This window comes from Pseudorca crassidens, chromosome 11 (assembly GCF_039906515.1).
Source record: "Pseudorca crassidens isolate mPseCra1 chromosome 11, mPseCra1.hap1, whole genome shotgun sequence".
Lineage (NCBI taxonomy): Eukaryota > Metazoa > Chordata > Mammalia > Artiodactyla > Delphinidae > Pseudorca > Pseudorca crassidens.
In genome coordinates, this window is record NC_090306.1 from 17,849,967 (window position 1) to 17,871,962 (window position 21,996).

A 21,996-nucleotide genomic window follows, 5' to 3' on the forward strand; every position below is an offset into this window, starting at 1 on the left:
AGTTGCAGGATACAAAATCAATGTATAGAAACCTGTTGCTTTCTTTAAACTCATAACCAACTATCAGAAGGAGAAATTAAGAAAATAATCCCATTTATAATTGTATCCAAAAGAATAAAATACCTAGGAATAAATTAATACAAGGTGAAAGACTTGTATACTGAAAACTATAAGACATTGGTGAAAGAAATAAGACACAAAATACTGAAAAATATTCCATGCTCCTGGATTGGAAGAATTAATATTGTTGAAATGTCCATATTACCCAAAGCATTCTACCGATTCAATGAAATCCCTATCAAAAATTACAATGCCATTTTTCGACGACTAGAACAAACAATACTAAAATTTGTATGAAACCACAAACGACCACAAATGGCCAAAGCAATCCTGAGAAAGAAGAACAAAACTGGAGGTATCACAGTCCATGATTTCAAACTATACTGCAAAGCTATAGTATCAAAACAGTATGATATTGTCATAAAAATAGGCACACAGATAAGTGGAACAGAATAGGGAGCCCAGAAATAGACCCACAAATATATGGTCAATTAACTAACAACAAGAGAGCCAAGAATATACAGTGGGAAACTGGATAGCTACATCAAAAGAATGAAACTTGACTACTATCTTATACCATAGGCAAAAATTAACTCAAAATGGATTAAAGACTTGAATGTAAGACCTGAAACCATAAAACTCCTAGAAGAAAACATAGGCAGTAAGATCCTTGACATAGGTCTTGGCATTGAAATTTTGGATTGACTCCGAAAGCAAAGGTAACCAAAGCAAAAATAAGTGGGACTACATCAAACTTAAAAGCTTCTGCATAGCAAAGGAAACCATCAACAAAATTAAAAGACAACTTACTGAATGGGAATACAAATCATATATCTGATAAGGGGCTAATACCCAAAATGTATAAAGAATTCAAACAACTAAATAGCAAAAAAATCAAACAATCTGATTTTAAAATGAGCTGAGGATCTAAATAGACATTTTTCTAGGGAAGACATACAGATGGCCAACAGGCACATGAAAAGGTGTTCAGCACCACTAATTATCATGGAAATGCAAATCGAAACTGCAATGAGATAGCAACTCACACCCATCAGGATGACTACTATCAAAAAGACAAAATTTAACAAGTGTTGGAAAGGATGTGGAGAAAAGAGAACACTTGTACATCGTTGGTGGGAATGTAAATTGGTGCAGCCACTATGGAAAACATTATGGAGGTTCCTCAAAAAATTAAAAATAGAACTACTATATGGTCCAGCTCTTCCATTTGTTGGTATTTGCTGAACACAAAAACACTAATTTGAAAAGATGTATGCATTTGAATTGCAAGATTTTACAAAATAGCCAAGATATGGAAGCAACCTAAGTGTCCCTTGATAGGTGAACGGATAAAGAAGATGTGTATGTATATACAGTGGAATACTACTTAGCCATAAAAAAAACAAGGAAATCTTGGCATTTGTGACAACATGGATGGAACTTGAGGGTATCATGATAAGTGATATAAGTCAGAGAAAGACAAATACCATATGATTTCACTTACATGTGGAATCTAAAGAAGAAAACAAATGAACAGACAAAACGAAACTAAACTAATAGATACAGAGAAAAGATTGGTGGTTACCAGAGGAGAAGACAGTTGGGGGTGGGCAAAATGGGTGAAAGTGGTCAATTGTATGGATGGTAACTAGAATTACTGTGTTGATCACTTTGTGGTGTATACATATATCAAATCATTATGTCGTACACCTGAAATTAATGTAATGTTACATACCAATCTTACCTCAATTAAAAAAAAAAAAAAAAGGGCTTCCCTGGTGGCACAGTGGTTAAGAATCCGCCTGCCAATGCAGGGGACACGGGTTCAAGCCCTGGTCCGGGAGGATCCCACATGCTGCGGAGCAACTAAGCCCATGCGCCACAACTACTGAGCCTGCTCTCTAGAGCCCACGAGCCACAACTACTGAGCCCATGTGCCTAGATCCCGTGCCCCATAACAAGAGAAGCCACCGCAATGAGAAGCCCACACACCGCAGCGAGGAATAGCCCCCACTCACTGCAACTGGAGAAAGCCCGTGCACAGTAACAAAGACCCAACATAGCCAAAAATAAATAAATGGATTTGTTTAAAAAATAATAATAATAGGGCTTCCCTGGTGGCACAGTGGTTGAGAGTCCGCCTGCCGATGCAGGGGACGCGTGTTCGTGCCCCGGTCCGGGAAGATCCCACATGCCGCGGAGCGGCTGGGCCGGTGAGCCATGGCCGCTGAGCCTGCGCATCTGGAGCCTGTCCTCCGCAACGGGAGAGGCCGCAACAGTGAGAAGCCCGCGTACTGCAGAAAGGAAAAATAAAAATAATAAAAAAATAAATAAAAATTTAAAAAAATTACTCAGTGGGTTAAATTAAGTACTCTAGGCAGTGGTGACCCAGAATTATCTTTTCAAAGCAAAAAATTCTTTTACAGAAGGAATATTGCTTACGTAAGTGAGAAGTTGAACTACCTCAAAATAAAAATCTAAAAGAGAAACCACTGACTTTTTGGACTAGGGAAACCTTTATCCATCCAAACTATGACAAAAGGATAGAGACCACAGTTCCAATGCAAATTTCCTTAGATCTACCTGCAGTTTTTTTATGGCGTCTAACCCTACACTTAAAAATGCCCTTACCAGGGCTTCCCTGGTGGCGCAGTGGTTGAGAGTCCGCCTGCCGATGCAGGGGACGCGTGTTCGTGCCCCGGTCCGGGAAGATCCTACATGCCACGGAGCGGCTGGGCCTGTGAGCCATGGCCGCTGAGCCTGCGCATCCGGAGCCTGTGCTCCGCAATGGGAGAGGCCACAACAGTGAGAGGCCCGCGTACCACAGGAAAAAAAAAAAAAAAAAAATACCCTTATCATACTCTCAAGGTCACCTATAGTACACGATCAGCTAATCCTAGTGTCTTTTGTTTTGTTTTGGTGGTAGAGGTGAAAGAGCTTTTTTACTGAAATCAAAGCGTTGCCATACTACCAGTTTTTCATTTTAGATACCAAAAAATATAAAGAGAAGAATTAGAAAACTGAAGTTTAGCAACAATCTTAATGAAAAATAATACATTGTGTTACAAGATGTTGTAAGTAAAAAAAAAAAATTGCAAATTGCACAGTTAGAGGTTAGCAGTTCAGCCTCCTAATTAGTAGCCTGAGAGGTACTTGTACATAGCTGTTGCCTTAGGCTTCACCAACAGGAGATTATAATTAAGATGCTTCCTGAAGATTTTTTTTTTTTTTTTGGTAGAATTAAGCCTGACTTCAGTTTGTCTTCTAATAATTGCACCAGTTTCTTTTCATTAGTGCTGGGAACAATGCTGAATTTCCTGACAAATCCATCATGATCTGGTTCCTGATTACCTTCTTTAGCTTCATACCTTGCCACACTTTTTGCATTTTAAATCCTACAGTAATAACAAGAGCTAATGTATATTGAATATCTACTGTGTACCAGCTGCTGAATTCAGTGCATCTCAGCTTTTATGCCTCCCGAAAAATCTGACATAGGAATTATCAGCTTTCATTTTACAGATGAGGATGTTGAGGCTTGGCAAAGGTATGGTCATTACCCAAAGTCACAGAGCTGGTAATTTTGGAGACAGGGTTTATATCTAGACAATGCCATTCCAAGAACCCATATTCTTTAAAGGCTGTATGCAGTTTTCCGGTAAATGATGCTTTTCTCTCTGCCTGGGATACCTTTCTCATAGTCATCCGAGAAAACAATTAAGAATTCATAACTCAGTTTAAACGTGACTTCAAATGTCTTCCCTGTTCTCCTTCGTAATAAACATACTATGCTACCACTGTGTCTAGCACATGTGTTACTGCACTGTCCTTATACATAATTATTTAGCTGTCTCTCCCCTATTCAACTTTGAGCACCTTGAGGGGAAGGACTGCTTTCTACTCTCTCATCTTGCAATTCTCAGTGCCCCGCCCTGTGCCCCTCATGTGATCAACAAATGTTTGTGGAATTAAATTTACGTAACATTTAGCACATATACTGTTACTACTTTGCTCTCTCTTCTTTCCTGGCTTCCTAAAATCTGTTAATCTCTCTCCATCCCCTCAAAGTTAAGCTTCTCAAGGGTTGTCTATATTTGGTGTCCTCTCCTCACGTCCCAGGCACTCCTAAAACTATTTCTATCTGGCTTTAGCTACCACCACTATACCAAAACAGCTTTCGCTTAAGCCCATCAATAAACTTTGCTCTCTAAATCCAGTGGACAGTTTGCATTTTACAGGACTCTCAATAGCATTGGACAGTTGATCACGTTCCCCTTGAAACAGTCTCCCAAGCTTCTCTTCCCTATTCTGCTATATACATCTGTCTTCTCAGCCCGCTCTCTGTCCTTGACAAATAACGTGTTTCTCTCAGAGTCCCGTTCTTGCTCCTCTTCTAACTATATTCTCTCCCTAGGCGATCTCATTCATGTTCATAATTTCCATTTCTATCTGTTTGGCTAAGGATTCTCACTTTTTTTTTTTTTTTTTTTTTTTTTGCGGTACGCGGGCCTCTCCCTGTTGTGGTGTCTCCCGTTGCGGAGCACAGGCTCCGGACGCGCAGGCTCTGCAGCCATGGCTCACGGGCCCAGCCGCTCCGCGGCATGTGGGATCCTCCCAGACCGACCGGGGCACGAACCTGTGTCCCCTGCATAGGCAAGCGGACCCTCAACCACTGCGCCACCAGGGAAGCCCAGGGTTCTCACTTTTTTATCTTTAGCCCACAACTTTCTTCTGGGATCTGGACCCATATATACAACTGCCTAGTTCCTATTTCCATTTGGAATATCAAAGCAACCTTAAAGTCAACATATCCAAAACAGAATTTATTTTCTTTACCTCTCACACAGCTGCAGCAGCAGCAGTTACAACAACAGCAGCAAAATAAAAGGCCCAGTTCTCCTCCACTGTGGCCCCCATCTCAAACAGTAGCGCAACCAGATGCCTAGTCAAGTGCTCAAGCCAGAGACTCACTGGTTTAAGACTGAGGGTAGATACAAATGACAACTTGAACTCGGTTCAGTTACTTTTGCATTGATTCATTTCTAAAGCAGCAAATCAGCCGCATGAAGGATAAAAATGAGCCAAATAGGCGGCTAGGTAGGCTCATCTTCCCATCGGTTTCCTTGAATCTCATAAAGCCAAGCCCAGTGGATGGTGGGCATCCTCACCACATTGAGTAAGATGTGCTCCAGATCGTTAGATTATTAAAGCGGAACCCACTGCTTTGTGTCAGTAACCAACAATGCACTCAGTGAGCCATGTCACGCAAGTGTAAAAAGCGGCTAAAGGCCTTGACTTTCTTATCGTGCCAGCACCAGGACAAGCTCCCTTTATTAGTGTCTGTACTGCAAAGCTGAGAGATTTTCCATTTATGTGTACTTAAGGTCTATCTGGAAAAGTCTAGCCACAGTTGACGATTCCCTTTGACTCTTCCTCTTCCTTACCGTTGACAAACCAAGTCCCATGGTTTATAACTCCTAAACATCTCTCAAATCCATCTACTTTCCTCCATTGTTTATCACCTGGATGACTGGTATCCCCACTTCCACTCTTGCTTTCCTCTAATCCATTCACCGTGAAGCAGCCAAAGTGATGTTTTTAAATAGTGAATATATTTGCATCACTCTATTTTAGGGGAATTTTTTGCCAAAGACCAGGTGACGCCCCTTTATTCTTGTCAGACCCTTTTCTTCATAAGAAAGTAAGAATGTTCAGAACTTAAAGAGAAGGGCCTCAGTCAGAAGTGGGTTTTTAATTTAATTTTTGCCTTGCTGGGTTTGTTTCAAGTCAAACCATGATGCTCCACCTGTGTTAACCCTATCACCTAGTGCTAGACTGTTCCATTTCAAGGGGATTGTTTTTCAAATGAATTGTTTCATTTCAGCATATACGAACTGAAATAGATCCCAATTCACCTCAGTTCATTACAAGTTATAAACCTGACCCTTAAAAGTTTTAACTCAACACTGTATTTACGTTATTTTTTCCTTTGCCAGTTAGGTGGCACTAAGAGAGTTTTTAGGATCCTATAGGCCAGGCGTCCGCAACCCCCGGGCTGCAGACCGGTACCAGTCCGAGGTCTGTTAGGAACCGGGCCACACAGCGGGAGGTGAGCGGCAGGCCAGCGAGAGAAGCTTCATCTGCCACTGCCCATCGCTCCCCATCGCTCAAATTACAGCCTGAACCATCCCACCCCACCACCCCCTGTCCGTGGAAAAGCTGTCTTCCACGAAACCGGTCCCTGGTGCCAAATTGTTGGGGACCGCTGCTATGTAACAATGACTGGATTACACTGATACATAATTTCCCACCCCCTTTGTTAACTTCCAATATTTTCATTTTGTTAGAGGGGCTGTCCAATAATGTATACAATGTACCTTAAAAAGTAAAGCTAGGGCTTCCCTGGTGGTGCAGTGGTTGAGAGTCCGCCTGCCGATGCAGGGGACGCCGGTTCGTTCCCCGGTCCGGGAAGATCCCACATGCCGCGGAGCGGCTGGGCCCGTGAGCCATGGCCGCTGAGCCTGCGCGTCCGGAGCCTGTGCTCCACAACGGGAGAGGCCACAACAGTGAGAGGCCCGCGTACCGCAAAAAAAAAAAAAATGTAAAGCTATAGATATATATTTACTAAATGTGTCTTGAGCAAGATTCAGCTTCCAAGCTGAACTCACTGTGGACTATTTAGAGGAGGGGTGCTAACAGGTGGGGCAGTTAGTAATTCCTGCAATTGATGGGAAGAACAGAAGTGAGCCGAATCTATGGCTAGTATCCCTGTACAGCCCACTGTGATACGATGCCTATGCACTCTGTTCCAGACAGTTGCATAAGGGATTTCTAGACCTGCTGTAGGTTGAGTTGCTTCCCACAGGAGGGAGTAGCTTCACACATTACAGGCACCATCCATGCAGACAGCTACTGCAATTCAGATGCGGCCAGTTGAAATTTTAGCAATACCTATGGGAACCATATTGGAACAAGAAAAGTCAACTACATGTCTTTTAATACTAAATATGTTGGGATTTGAATAAATATTCCAAGTATAAATTCAGCTACATACCTCGGGACCTTTGCTACTACTTAACCTCTGTGGCTTGTCTTGCCTTCAACTTGGGTAAAGAAATTGATCCACTGCCACCACCCCCAGCCAAGGGTAGCTTGCTCAAACACCCCCACAGCAGTGTCTATCTACTGCTACCAAGATAAAATTGAAAATTTCTAATCTGTACTGTAAAATTTTATATAATCTACCCCGTACCGACTTTATTAGCTTTATTTTCATGACTCTCCCACTGACCTATTCCAACTACATTGGTCCCCTTTCAGCTGCAAAACAATGCCATGTTCCATTTCTTAATGACTGATGTTGGGATAACTGAATAGCTGTATGGAAAAGGAAAAATCGTACATGTTCCTCACATAATAATAGTTGGAACTTGTATCACAAAGGAGCACTACCCCGATGTATAAAGAACATCTAAAAGAGCTTTTGAAAAATGGTTAAGAAGTATAAACAGATGGTCCACAAAAAAATCACATGATCCTTGACCATATAGAAAGCTGCTCATAATTTTAAAAAAAGATGCAAATTAATACCATTATGAGTTGCCATTTCTTGCATATCAGATGGAGAAAAACCCACAAGCTTGACAACATACTCTGTTGGCAAGGCTGTGGGGAAACAGATATTACCATACATTGCTGGTGGGAATGCAAAATTACGTAACCGACATGGAGGAGAACGTGGTGATATTCAGGACAAGTACAAATGCATTTGTGTTGACCCAAAACTCTCACTTCCAGAAACCTATCCCAAAGAAACACTAACAAAAACACAGAAAGTTGAATGCACAAGGCTATAAATGATAGCACTCTTTGTAACAGCAAAAGACTAAGAACAACATATATGCCCATCATGAAAAGACAGGCTGAATAAACTACTATGTTATTTTGCATATTTAAATAGTACACAACTGTAAAATGAATAAAGACAGTATCTGTATACTACTGTGGAGTAATTACCAGGATATACTGGCTAAGCATGAAAAACAAGCATGTTTAGAAAACAAACATGTTTAGGAAAAAAAAAAAAACACCAGGTATCTTTTATCTAAGGAAGGGGAGGAATAATAATATAGAGAAATGTATTCACATATATTATTTTTAAACGAAGAATAAATGAAAACTAATAAAAATGGTTAGCCATGAGGGGATAGAGAAGACAGGGTGTGTGAGATAGGAAAGAAGCTAATCTTTTCAAAAATATACCTTGTTTTGTAGCATCGACTTTGGAAATATGTAAGTTTAAAGCAAAGTAAAATTTAAAAAATAATTGAAATAAAATAAGTAAACCTAATTATGCAGAAAAATGACAGATTAATCACATAGAAAAAAATTATTCCAAATGTCTTTACAACATAGGAATTTACCTATGTATCCCCACTGGGAAGTATCCTAAGGACAAAAATAACTGCAAAGAAATCTTAATCTGTTTTCTGTGATCAAATTGTTAGTAGTAATATTGGTGTTGTATACATGTGTGTAATATACATACATTTATTCTTGGACCACATCAATGTATGTATACTTTTATTGGAACATTTAAAATTTGTAAAAGTCATAGTGATATTTACAACAATAGAATAAAAAGCCTCGTTGTTCCCTTTGGAGAGTGCTAGGAAACCAACACATTATTCTGAAGACAGAAACTAAACAAAGAATGAATGAAGCATTTATCTTGCCTTTCCTAGAAGAATTGCACCTCAGGATAACCTGAGGGAATAGTTTATAAGGGAAAGTTTCTCTATATAGATGTATTCCAGTTCATAATTGAAGATGGAATAGTAATATTAAAATATTACCAGTCTGCACTGTATAGCACAGGGAACTATATTCAATGTCTTGTAATAAACTATAATGGAAAAAAATATATATATATTCTTTATATGTATATATTCTTTTCCATTGTAGTTTATATATATATATAAACTATATATGAAACACTTTGCTGAACACCAGAAACTAATACAACATTGTAAATCAACTATATTTCAATTTAAAAAAAACCACAATGAGATATAACCTCACACCTGTCAGAATGTGTATCAACAAATAGAACACAAATAACAAATGTAGATGAGGTAGTGGAGAAAGGGAAGCCTTGTACACTGTTGGTGGGAATGTATCAATAAACTGGTATAGCCACTGTGGAAAACAGTATGGAGGTTTCTCAAAAAACTAAAAATTGAACTGTCAATATGACCCAGCAATTCCACTCTTGGGTATATACCAGAAAAAAACAAAAACTCTAATTTGAAAAGATACATGCACCCCAATGTTCATAACAATATTTACAATTGCCAAGATATGGAAGCAATCTAAGTGTCCAAAAGATGCATGGATAAAGAAGATGTGTGTGTGTGTGTGTGTGTGTGTGTGTATACACATACACAATGGAAAACTACGCAGCCATAAAAAGAATGAAATTTTGTCATTTGCAGCAACATGGATGGACTTGGAGGGCATTGTGCTAAGTGAAATAAGTCAGACAGAGAAAGACAAATGCTGTATGATATCTCTTATATGTGGAATCTAAAAAATACAACAAACTAGTGAATATAACCAAAAAGAAGCAGACTCACAGATATAGAGAACAAACTGGTGGTTACCAGTGGGGAGAGGTTAGAGAGGAAGAACGATATAAGGGTAGGGGATTAAGAGGTACACACTACTAGGTATAAGGTAATCTACAAGGATATATTCCACAACATGGGGGATATAGCCAATATTTTATAATAATTATAAATGGAGTATAACTTTAAAAATTGTGAATCACTATATTGTACACATGTAACATACAGTATTTTACATCAACCATACTTCAATTTTAAAAAGTTAAAAAACAGCAACAAAAATATTACCAGACTGCAAACCCTAACGAAATCCTGGATTTATGCAATGGTGATCAATGGCTCCTGACATCACAAAAGGAGAGAAAATTAGGCTTATATGTCTCCTGATTTGATACCATAGGATGTGTACAACACCTATGAAGTATTACTGCCAAAAGAAATTGAACCTGAATCTGATCAAATCTCTATACCTAATTACCAGTTTTACAGAAAATGCAGGGGACAAAGGAACATGTTAAATAACATCATGGGGCTGCAATCAGGAAAATTCGAAATTAAGGGCAAGTCTATAGAACAATTTCTCCAACAAACATACTGTTTAAAAAAAAAAAAGGTGACAAAATGTTACATACTTTAAACGATTTAAGAAGCAATTCTACCAAATGTAGTGTATGAATCTTAATTGGATCCTTATGTTAACAAATCAACTGCAAGAACATTTCTGAAACAATCAGGAAAATTTTAACTTTGACCAGAAATTTGATAATATTATCATGTTTCTTAGGCATAATAACAGTGTCATAGCTATTTTAACTCTTTGTATTTTGGAGTGAAGGGAAGCAGAATACACCACCCCAAAATATGTCCCTCTGCATATGTGGATTATTTTGAGCTGAAGGCAATCAAGACCCAGCAGATTCAAGAAAAACTTTTCTCTCTCTCTTAACTGTCTAAAAGAATTTAGATAGGGGGCTTGGCCCAGAGAGAGAGCTATTACCAGAGGTAACTTTTCTATCTGAAAGATTTACCTTCATGGTGGGGCAAATATCTGATTACCAAACAAATATTAATGCATATATGTGGAACCTAGAAAAATGGTACAGATGAACTGTTTTGCAGGGCAGAAATTGAGGCAAAGATGCAGAGAACAAACGTATGGACCCCAAGGGGGGAAAGCAGTGGGGGCTGGTGGTGGTGGTGTGATGAATTGGGCGATTGAGATTGACATGTATATACTGATGTGGATAAAATTCATGACTATTAAGAACCTGTCGTATAAAAAAAAATGTGATCAAATGTATTCTATTGGAAAGAAGCAAAAATAGACCATATTTACTGTCTAAATTATAGAATAATTTAATGAAAAAAAGAATAATAGGGAGGCATTATTTTAAATAGAATAACTTGAAACTAGCTCTCTAAGAAGATAATATCAGGAAAAAAGGAGAGGAATACGCAATGCAAAGATTTAGGGAGAGAAGGGATGGTAAAGAAATTAGCTTCTCCACAATAATCTATTAAGAATGTGGATTTATTTATTTTCCATTACAGTTCGGTCAACTTTTTTGCTTTATATGTATTGAGGCTGTTATTCAGAGGATACAGAAACAAAATTGTGATGTCTTCCTCATGATCATTTCAACATTACAAGTGAACTGCTAGTAATATTTTCTTGTATGAAAGTGTATTTCATTTATATTAATATTGCTAGACCAGTTTTCTTTTGATCAGTATTTTCATGGTATATATATTTCCCTACTCTTTCATAAAACTTCTGTGTATATGATTTTTGTATATTGTTAATTGTGAGGCATGTTTCCTCTAGAACAGTGTTTTATCTCAAATATTCTCTAGTACTCAGAGAATATTTGTCGAATAAATGAGTTTGTTGAATGGTTACAGCACTTCGTGTCAGTTGTTAGAGAAGTTAAAGGCTTGTGTAAATGGTGGTTCCTGAGCGTTTTACTGGACCAGCTGTGTGACCCTCTCGAATACATGCAGATAGGGACTTCCCTGGAGGTCCAGCGGTTAGGACTCTGCCCTTCCACTGCAGGGGGCATGGGTTCGATCCCCGGTTGGGGAACTAGGATCCCTCATGCTGCGCAGCATGGCCAAAAAATTTAAAATTTTTTAAAAATTAAAAACTAAAAATACCCTCAAATGTATGCAAACAGCGCCCGTTTTAAAGAGCTCTCAGGAACTTTTGACTACAGGACCCTCCCTTCCGCCACCCTGCTGGGTGTAGGAGGCATTTCCCCGCTGCTAACCACAAGACAACCCTGGAGGATGGCGGGGGCGGGGGAGTTGGATAAAATAGATCCTGTAATTTTGTATGTTAAGGAACTGGGGTACGGTGGTAATTTGCCTACAGTTCGTGAACCCTCCCCCTCTTTCCTTCCTGTAACACGGCTCTTGCAAACAACAAAGTAATTTTAAAATTCTATTTTGGTGATTATATTTTCCACAACAAGTGTAAAAGTCCTGAGGCAAAAATGACCACCCTTGTGCCTTGGAGAAAAGTAAGCAAGGGGAAGAAGAATAGCTGAGCCCTGCTTTTGTTGTTGTTGTTAAGGAATTAAATTGACCCTTTATTTGATATCATATTTCCAGTCTCTGGAACAAGCGGTGCATTTTCTCTTGTTCCTCTTGTTCCTCTCAAATGCCCTTTCTCTGCCCACCTACCCAAATCTGACTGCTTCCTTCAGTATCAGTTACTCTTTACTGATCACTCTTTACTCTGACAACACTTTATCCTTATACAAGGTCTGAGGTATGCACCTTGATCTCCAGAAGTCTGCAGTTTAGGTGTGTGGTTAGAACATATATTACATATGAAAACTGTAACTATAATAAATGCCTATATAGTGGGTGTTAATTGCATGGTTTGGACAAAATATTAAAGGAGTTAAAAAAAAATCTGAGAATGGTCAGGGAAGATCAAAAGTATTGAAGAAAGAATGCTTATGGAATAGTGTAGAAATAATAACTACTGTTATTGGGCCGAAATTGGGGGTTTTGGAGAAAAGTGATAGCTTGGAAGAAAGATAGGTTATGCTCAGGACTACACATGGCAACCAGAATTGGGAGGGAGGTGGTTCAATCAATAAAGCGAAGGAGTAAGAACAGTGTTGTGTCAGCAAAGGAAGCCAGTTAAGGATTTTTTGGAGGAAAGAAGCATAATTAGAGCAATATTTTATTACAGTGAGAGCTCCATGAGGATTCAGGATAAACTGAACTGCTAAAGATCAAAAACAAAGAATCATTGTTATGCTTTAGTTATTAAATTAACATAAACATGGCAACAGTGTTAAAAGAAGGGAAAACGGAGAAGGAAATTATTAAGGAAGAATTAATGAGACTTACACACTCTACATTAGAGACGGAAATAAAGAAAACGAAGGAAAAAGTATGCCTCTGTTTCAAGACACAATGGAATAGAAATGAAGGCACTATTACTAGAAAAAGTGGACTCTGAAAGTCGAGAAAATTGAGTTTAGTTTTGTACATGTTGTTAAACAACAAAAATTCAATGGAGTCAATTTAAGGCTCAAATTGGCTTTATTAAACAGTTCGTAATCATGCAGCATTCACCTAGCGAATAGATAGGAGCTCCCTTGAGTTACAGAAAAGGAAAGGTTATTAAAGGCACAAAGGGGGACAGAAACAGAAAATTATTCACAAAGAATGCAGTTTCAGGCAGGGTCACCTTCCTAAGGGGAAAGAAAGTACCTATTGGGCAAATTACCTCGATTAGTCCTGACAGGCAATTCCAGGTTGACTCGTTAAAGGTCACGTTCTGAGGGGGTTGAGATAGCAATTAGGTTAGGTATTAAGTCTTGGTTTGGTAATGTGGACTTAGCATAAATGACTCCATTTGGGGCCTGTTGTTCCTTTTTAGCTGAGTTTCATGATGTCTTCCTCAACTGTTCCAATCTGTTTTGACCACCCCAAAACTTGGTGACTTAAAAGCAAGGATTCCTTACGCCAATTCTGGGGGTTGGTTGGATGGCTCCTCTGTCAGTTTTGCTGGGCCCACTCATGTAGCTGCATATAGGTTGGCCAGGGGGGAATGTGGCCTTACAAGACGGACAGTTTTGCACTGGCTGTCAGCGACAGGTCTCAGGTCTCCTGAGATGGCCTGCCATCCTATGGCGCGTTAGATTAGCTCTAGCGTGGTAGTCTCAGGCAGAATTCCAGTAGGGCAAAAGCTACCTGCTGCTGACATTTCTTGCCTTAATTGTCTCCAAAGTTTGAAAAGTCCATCTATGGTCAGGACCCATTGTCATGACCTAGTTGCCTCTTTCCTTGTAAAGTGACCTTGATGCCTAAAGTGACACCAAATTAAAACACTTTATTTTTTTATATTTAAAAAAGCCGGCCTTGAAAGGTCGGCTTCTTTTAACTGAAGCATTACATGTGTTGGGGTTCAGAGTAGGCCGCCCCAAAATGTACCTCAATGGCACATTGATTATTTTGAATTAAAGCTACTTATGAAACAGCCAATGCAATAGGACCACTCTGACCCTCCTCTCTGTCTCCCTGAAAGCAGGTAATAAATGGCTCATGTGAAAGGTACCCTCTTTTCATCTGGAGGCAGAAGGACACCTTTATCACCAGAGACACGGAATTGGGGCTGGGAAGCCTGTATAAACAAACCTGGCAACGTCTTTAATTTACTACCCCCAGCCCAAATTCTGGTTAGATTCCTAATTGGGTACCCCAAACCTAAGTTTCTTTGTCCAGTCAATTCCTCACAAATTTATTGTTTCTTTGTCTAAAATATATAAAAGCTGCCTCCTTTGGTCACTTCTTAGGTCCTATTTCTGTGGGTCCACCATATGCATGAATTAAATTTTGTTTCCTTTTCTCCTATCAATCAGTCTTGTGTCGATTTTATTATTAGTCCCGCCACAAGAATGCAAAAAGGCTAGAGGGGGAAATTTCCCCCTCCTCAACACATGTACACAAAAATTCTCATAACAAAGAGAAAGATACAAAGACAAAAACATCCTTCATACTCTTTCCCTAGATCTTGTTTTAGTTTTTAAAAGTTATGTATTGAGAATAAAATAATCCTAGCTTTGGGGCACCTTGAATTTCCAATGACAGTGTATCAAATCTATCTCTTTCCAGGTAAAGGAGAGATTGTCACATGGCCCATGTTAAAGTCTAATGTTCCAAGAGTCTTTGTCATCCATATCTTTCTCCACTTTTTGTTTTTCTGACTCAGAAATAGAAATGATGGTTTGAGATATTCCCTGAAGATTAGTAATTTGGGGAAAAATAAGTGGGGATTAGCAGAGTGAGGACATCTTCGTCAATGACCTCAATTATTACAGGCTTGGAGTAATGAGGCATGAGGATTTAATAAGGAAGATGTGAGGAGAAAATAGCTGGTGAACAGCATCTGGAACTTGCCTGGAAAATTTTTGCTTGGGGTCAAATTAAATAAGTAAGTTAGAGATGTCATGTCAGAATATGATGCTTTTGTTTAGATGTTTCATTAAGTAATAAGCTAAAACTTAATACTTCTTTTAAATACTTTTTACAGAAGCAATCATAATTAACTGAATCAAAGGCTCATTTCAGCTCTCTTCTCTTCTCGCCTAGAGTGTAGCCTATCCACAGAGAAGAATACATTTTTGGGCTCATCACATGGTGATGGTAACTGAAACCACAGAAACAGTATCTAGGAGAAAATAGGTACCTTGCTCTTTGGGTGCTTTACATTTTTTTTTATATTGTTCTCTATTGTGTGGTCACAAAATTCACAACGGTTTTGCTTAAAAATTCTGGTTCTCTGCATAATATAAAGGAAACTTTGGGAAATCTTTGGATTTCTAATCTTCTAAACAATGCACAAATTCCAAAGCATGAATAGATAATTTACCCACTCTGTGAAATCTAGAAACTCAGCTGACTTGAGCTGAGGAAGAGCCTATATATAGATAGAGCTTTTGCTCATCTCTCATTGAGCTCTTATCAGGTTCTTCACTTTGGGTAAAGAACACTTTGCTTCACTTTAGCTATCTGAGAGGCTGTCTCCCAGGCTATTGTCTTCAGTAAGTTCCCCAAATAAAGCTTAACTCACAATTTTATATTTTCTGCGGTACGCGGGCCTCTCACTATTGTGGCCTCTCCCGTTGCGGAGCACAGGCTCCGGACACGCAGGCTTAGCGGCCATGGCTCACGGGCCCAGCTGCTCCACGGCATATGGGATCTTCCCGGACCAGGGCACAAACCACGAACCCGTGTCCCCTGCATCGGCAGGCGGACTCTCAACCACTGCGCCACCAGGGGAGCCCTTAACTCACAATTTTTATGTTTTATTTTATTTTATTTTCTTGAAGTATAGTTGATTTACAATGTTGTGTTAATTTCTGCTGTACAGCAAAGTGATTCAGTTATACATATATACATATACATACATATATACATACATATATTCCATATCCTTTTCCATTATGTTTTATCACAGGATATTGAACATAGTTCCCTGTGCTATACAGTAGAACCTTGTTGTTTATCCAGTGGTGTGTGTTTTTATTTCAGTTGACACGTAATCTCAACCCTCTTTGATTGAGAAGTCACATTCATTCATTCACTCAACAAATCTCTTGAGCTGCAGTTGTGTATATGTAAGTTAGGCTCTGGGGATACAAAGGAGTGGCATGATCTCTTTTGAAGGAATTTACAGTCTAGAGTTAGAGATGGTCCCCTGTGGGGCAGGAAGAAAATTTTCCTCTACTCTTCTAGGTTCTTCTGGCTGGTCCAAGAATTAAATTCACATGAGACAGATTAATAGGAGATAAATCAAACAAAAGTTTAATAACATGTATATGAGGGTGAAACCCAGGAAAACAGAGTAACCCACCCAAATAGCTGAAACCCTCACCTGAAATGTCATCTTCAGCTAAAGACAAAAGAGGATGTTGTGGGGAGTGGTTTGGGACCTCAAAGTGGAGGAAGGCAATTTACACAGAGATGGAAAAGCAAATGTTTGGTAAACAAATGTTTGCTGGGTCATGCAGACACAATGAGACCCAGAGAGAAATTTTAACAGACTTTGCTACGTTCCTCTCTGTCTACACAAATAGCTCATACTATAGTTATCTATGACGTTGGCTTCCTTCCTGAAACAGGTTCTCTATCTAATTCTTTTAGGCAGTTGTGGGAAGGTCAAAGTTTCTTCCTGAGTCTTGTGGGCCTTGATTGTTTTCATGCCAAAGAGACATTTGTGGATAGCAAGGCTTGCTCCTCTATACTCCTAGCCCAGAAATGCAATGCAGCAAGGCAAGTACTACAAGAAAGGCAAGGCCAGGGAGGGGAGAGAACATTGAGGAGGAACATCTAACTCAGTTTGGGGACATCAAAAAAGGCTTCCCTGTGGAAGTGTTTCCTATTGCTGCTGTAACAAGTTGCCACAAACTTAGTACCTTAAAACAACACACATTTGTACAGCATGGCAACAATAGTTAATGATACTGTATTGCATATTTGGAAATTGTTAAGAAAGTAAATCTTAAAAGTTCTCATCACAGGAAAAAAGATTGTAACATGTGGTGATGGATGTTAACTAGACTTACTGTGGTGATCATTTTGCATTATATACAAATATTGAATCATTATATATATATATATACATATATTTTTTACTGGAGTATAGTTGATTTACAATCTTGTGTTAGTTTTTGGTGTACAGCAAAGTGGTTCAGTTATACATATATGTCTATTCTTTTTCGGATCCTTTTCCTTTAAAGGTTATTACAAAATATTGAGTGGAATTCCCTGTGCTCTACAGTAGGTCCTTGTTGGTTATCTATTTTACATATAGTAGTGTGTTTATGTTAATCCCAAATTCCTAATTTATCCCTCCCCTACTTTCCCCTTTGGTAACCATAAGTTTGTTTTCTATGTCTGTGGGTCTATTTGTGTTTTGTATATAATTTCATTTGTATCACTTTTTTTAGATTCCACATACAAGTAGTATCATATGATATTTGTCTTTCTCTTTCTGACTTGCTTCACTTAATATGATAATCTCTAGATGCATCCACGTTTTTACAAATGGCATTATTTCATTCTTTTTAATGGCTGAATAATAGTCCATTGTATAAATATACCAATCTTCTTTATTGTACACCTGAAACTAATACAATGTTCTATGTCAATTACATCTCAGTTTTAAAAACCCATGATTTTATTATCTTGCAGTTCTGGACATTGGAGGTCCAAAGTCAAGGTGTCAGCAGGGCTGTATTCCTTCTGGATGCTCTAGGGGAGAATTGGTTCCTTGTCTTTTCCTATATATGTAGCCCACCTGCATTGTTTGGCTCATGTCCCCCTTCTAGCAATGGCATCACTTTAACCTCTACTTCTATGTCACATTCTCTCCCACTCTGATCCTCCTGCCTCCTTCTTGTAAGGGCCTTTGTGATTCCATTGGAGCCACCCAGATAATCCAGGATAATTTCCCCACCTCAAAATTCTTAATATAGTCACATCCTCAGAGTGTCTTTTCTTTTCTTCTTTCTTTTATTTATTTATTTATTTTTGGCTGCATTGGCTCTCTTGCTGTGTGCAGGCGTTCTCTAGTTGTGGCGAGCGGGGCCTACTCTTTGTTGTGGTGCGTGGGCTTCTCATTGCAGTGGCTTGTCTTGTCACAGAGCACGGGCTCTGGGTGCGTGGGCTTCAGTAGTTGTGGCACGTGGGCTCAGTAGTTGTGGCTTGTGGACTCTAGAGCGCAGGCTCAGTAGTTGTGGCACATGGGCTTAGTTGCTCCACGGCATGTGGGATCTTCCCGGACCAGGGCTTGGACCCGTGTCCCCTGTATTGTCAGGCAGATTCTTAACCACTGCACCACCAGAGAAGCCCCTCAGAGTGTCTTTTGCCATGTCAAGTAACAGGTTCTGGGGGTTGGGCTGTGGATGTCTTTGGGAGGCCGTTATTTAGTCTACCACAGGAAGTAACCATAAAAGGAGATTGGAGAGCCTTCCATGCAGTGGAAACATGTGGAAAAGGCTTAAAAAAACCTAGAGGAAGGGAGGTGTGGAAGTTTATAGCTCAGTGTCTTTGGGTACAATATAATATATAAATAAATAATATAATGTAAAAGTATTTACCCTACCTCATTATATAGAGTGAGATAATACATGGAAAGCTTTAAGAACAACTTGTTCATTCTGTACTGAGACATAATGTTAGCCATCGTGATGATGAGAAAAGGAGGAGGAAATCTAGAAAAGAGGCTAAAATAGTAAGTGGGAATTGGAAAAAGACTGAGCTTATTGAGGTCTTGTCGAATTAGCCTGAGAGGAATCCCTTGAAGAACTTTAAGTAGAAATGTGACATGATTACATATGTATTTAAGTTGGCTGCCCTCGCTAAATGGAAAACAGATAGTGGGAGACAAGAACAGAGATATTAAGTAGGGCTGGGACAAGGGTGAAGTGAGTGAAGCCCTTCCTTTGTGTGCACCATTTAAGGAGGCCCCCAAAAACTCAGTCAACAAGATCAATATTTTAATGCAATATTTTCAAAAATCAAAAACAGTGCAAAAAATCCATGATGAACAATATATGAAAATTTTAAATAAAGGCAGAGTTATTAGGGAGATCATTGAAAGGATGTTGTCATCATCCAGGTAAGAGATGATGAGAGCCTAAAGCAGAAGAGCAGCAATGGATCTCAACACAGTTGGGGATTAAGGAGAACCAAGAAAGGAGCTGTGGCAGGGGAGGGTTGGTGATGTCTTTCACTAATAGAGTATACTCAAGGGAGGCAAATTTTAGGTAGGGGGAGCTGGGAGACTGTGTCAAGGAGAAAATTAAATTCTGTTTGGGCATATACTTAGTTTAAGAAGCCTCTGATACTTTCAGCTGGAGCACCGCTAGTAATTGAAATATATGAATATAATGAAGCAAAACATGTTACCCAGCTTTCCCACTCCCTCACCTTTTAGCCTCTAAGTTTCTTCACTGCTGTTTTTCTGCCAGACAGATTCTTGGGGAGGAAAGAAATGGGTCTTGAAGGACTTAATTCCTTGGGATGCTGGAACAAAAATCTGGGAGCTAATTTTTGGAAGGGAGATGGTCAGGGACTATCAGGCCTACGATAGAGCAACTGATGGATTTCTCTCTGGCTCTGAATCATTTCAGATCATTACACTTTCACCCTCACTATTCCTTTATGGTTCATGTTATCAGCTGTAGCAAACTCTAACCTTTGTTTGTACATTCACTTATTGACAACTTGTTCATTCCTTCTTTCTCATCACAGACTTTGACCCCTGGATGAGCCACATACATCTTGTTATTATCTGAAAACCTTTCACTCTAAAATCTTGAACTCAAACACACCACTCTAGGACTTTCATCTTCCTTCCAACTCTTCCTTTCACCATTCCTACTACATCAGTTCCTTGGGCTTATCAAGACTTAAGGGCCCTTGACTCACTTGCCTGGGTGTCTATCAGCCCCTTTCCACCTTCGCTTCCACTCCTATTCAGCTTACACTGCAGTGACACATCACTTCAGCCATTGTTGTGCTGATATCCTTAATTCCTATGCTTTGTTTCCTGTTGTCATGTCATTGGATAGACTCTAACTCCGTGAGCGCCATCACATACATAGGTGCATTTGTGTACTGTACAAGTGCACCCTACAAATGGAAGCCAACCCTAGCACTACTCAAAGTTCTGGGACAGTTCTTCTTCAAGGGTGCAACTTTTCCTAATCTGTCACATTGTCTAGTGTAGGGGCTCACAAACTCTGGCCCCTACAGACCAAATCCACTCGTTGCCTGGTTTTGTATGGCCCACAAGTTAATATTTACTTGTACAGTTTAAAGCAGTTGAAAAAAATCAAAAGAAGAATAAGAGTTTGCAATATATAAAAACTAATTTAGGGACTTCACTGGTGGTCCAGTGGTTAAGACTCTGTGCTTCCACTGCAGGGGGTGCAGGTTCAATCCCTGGTCAGAGAACTAAGATCCCACATGCCACATGGTGTGACAAAAAAAAAAAATTAATTAATTAAAAAAAAACTGATTTAAATAAATAAATACAAAAAATATATATTAAATTCAAATTTTAGTGTCCGTAAATAGTTTTATTGGAACACAATAATGCTCATTCATTTATATATTGTCTATGACAGATTTCACAATACAAAGACAGAGTTGAATAGCTGTGATGGAGACCATATGACCCAAACTCCTAAAATATGTACTATCAGGCTCTTTACAGAAAAAGTTTACCTATCACTGGTCCAGCCATTCTGTTGTCTGTCTTCTCTGTCCCAACACCTGAGCTGTTAAATATTTGCTAGAGAAAATCCATCAATTACATCAATTGGTGAATTAGATGATACATTCATATCTCTAACCCCACATGGAAATTCAACATTACCTGCTTAGCCTTCTCATTTCTCTAGTCAGCTATCTTCTCACCTTTCACTTTTTCCACTCTCTAAGCCTCCAAACACATCACACCCTCATCCTAACAGATGTCTCACTTCTAACCTCTCGGTGAAAATAGAAGCCCTTCGATTGGCACTCCTTCAGTTTCCTGCTCCTGCATCTACAAATTTGCCAGGAGTTGCCCTCATCCTTCATTTACTACCTCTTGTTTCTGTAGAAGTGGGGACTTTTCACTCATTTAAGGCAAATTCTTCAACCAGTGCTCTGGATGCCATCACCTTCTTCTTCTTCAGTGTTCTACCACAAATAATTGGCCCTCCTTTCCCTTGAAGCTCCACAATTTCTTGTCTATTGTGTCCTTATCATTAGAATTTTGACAATCATTTGGCACAATTACCCTCACCCCCTCCTTGAAACAATTTCTTCACTTGGCTTCCAGGACATCACATTTCTGGTTTTCCTCTTTCCTCATGAGCTGGTCCTCTTTGGTCCCATTTTCTGGTTCCTACTCAAGTCCCCAACTTCTAAAGCAGTACTTTCGTCCAACATTGTGCACTCCCTTTATACTCTTCAAAATTATTGAGAACCTCAAAGAGATTTTGGTTATGTGGCTTATATCTATTAATATTTACTCCCTTAAAAATTAAAGTTGAGACTTAGAAAATCTATTAATTCATTTACAATGATAATTAAAAACCCATTACATGTTAACATAAATACTTAAAAGTTATTTTTATTAAAACTTTTATTGGGCTTCCCTGGTGCTGCAGTGGTTGAGAATCTGCCTGCCAATGCAGGGGACACAGGTTCGAGCCCTGGTCTGGGAAGATCCCACATGCCGCGGAGCAACTAGGCCCGTGAGCCACAACTACTGAGCCTGCGCGTCTGGAGC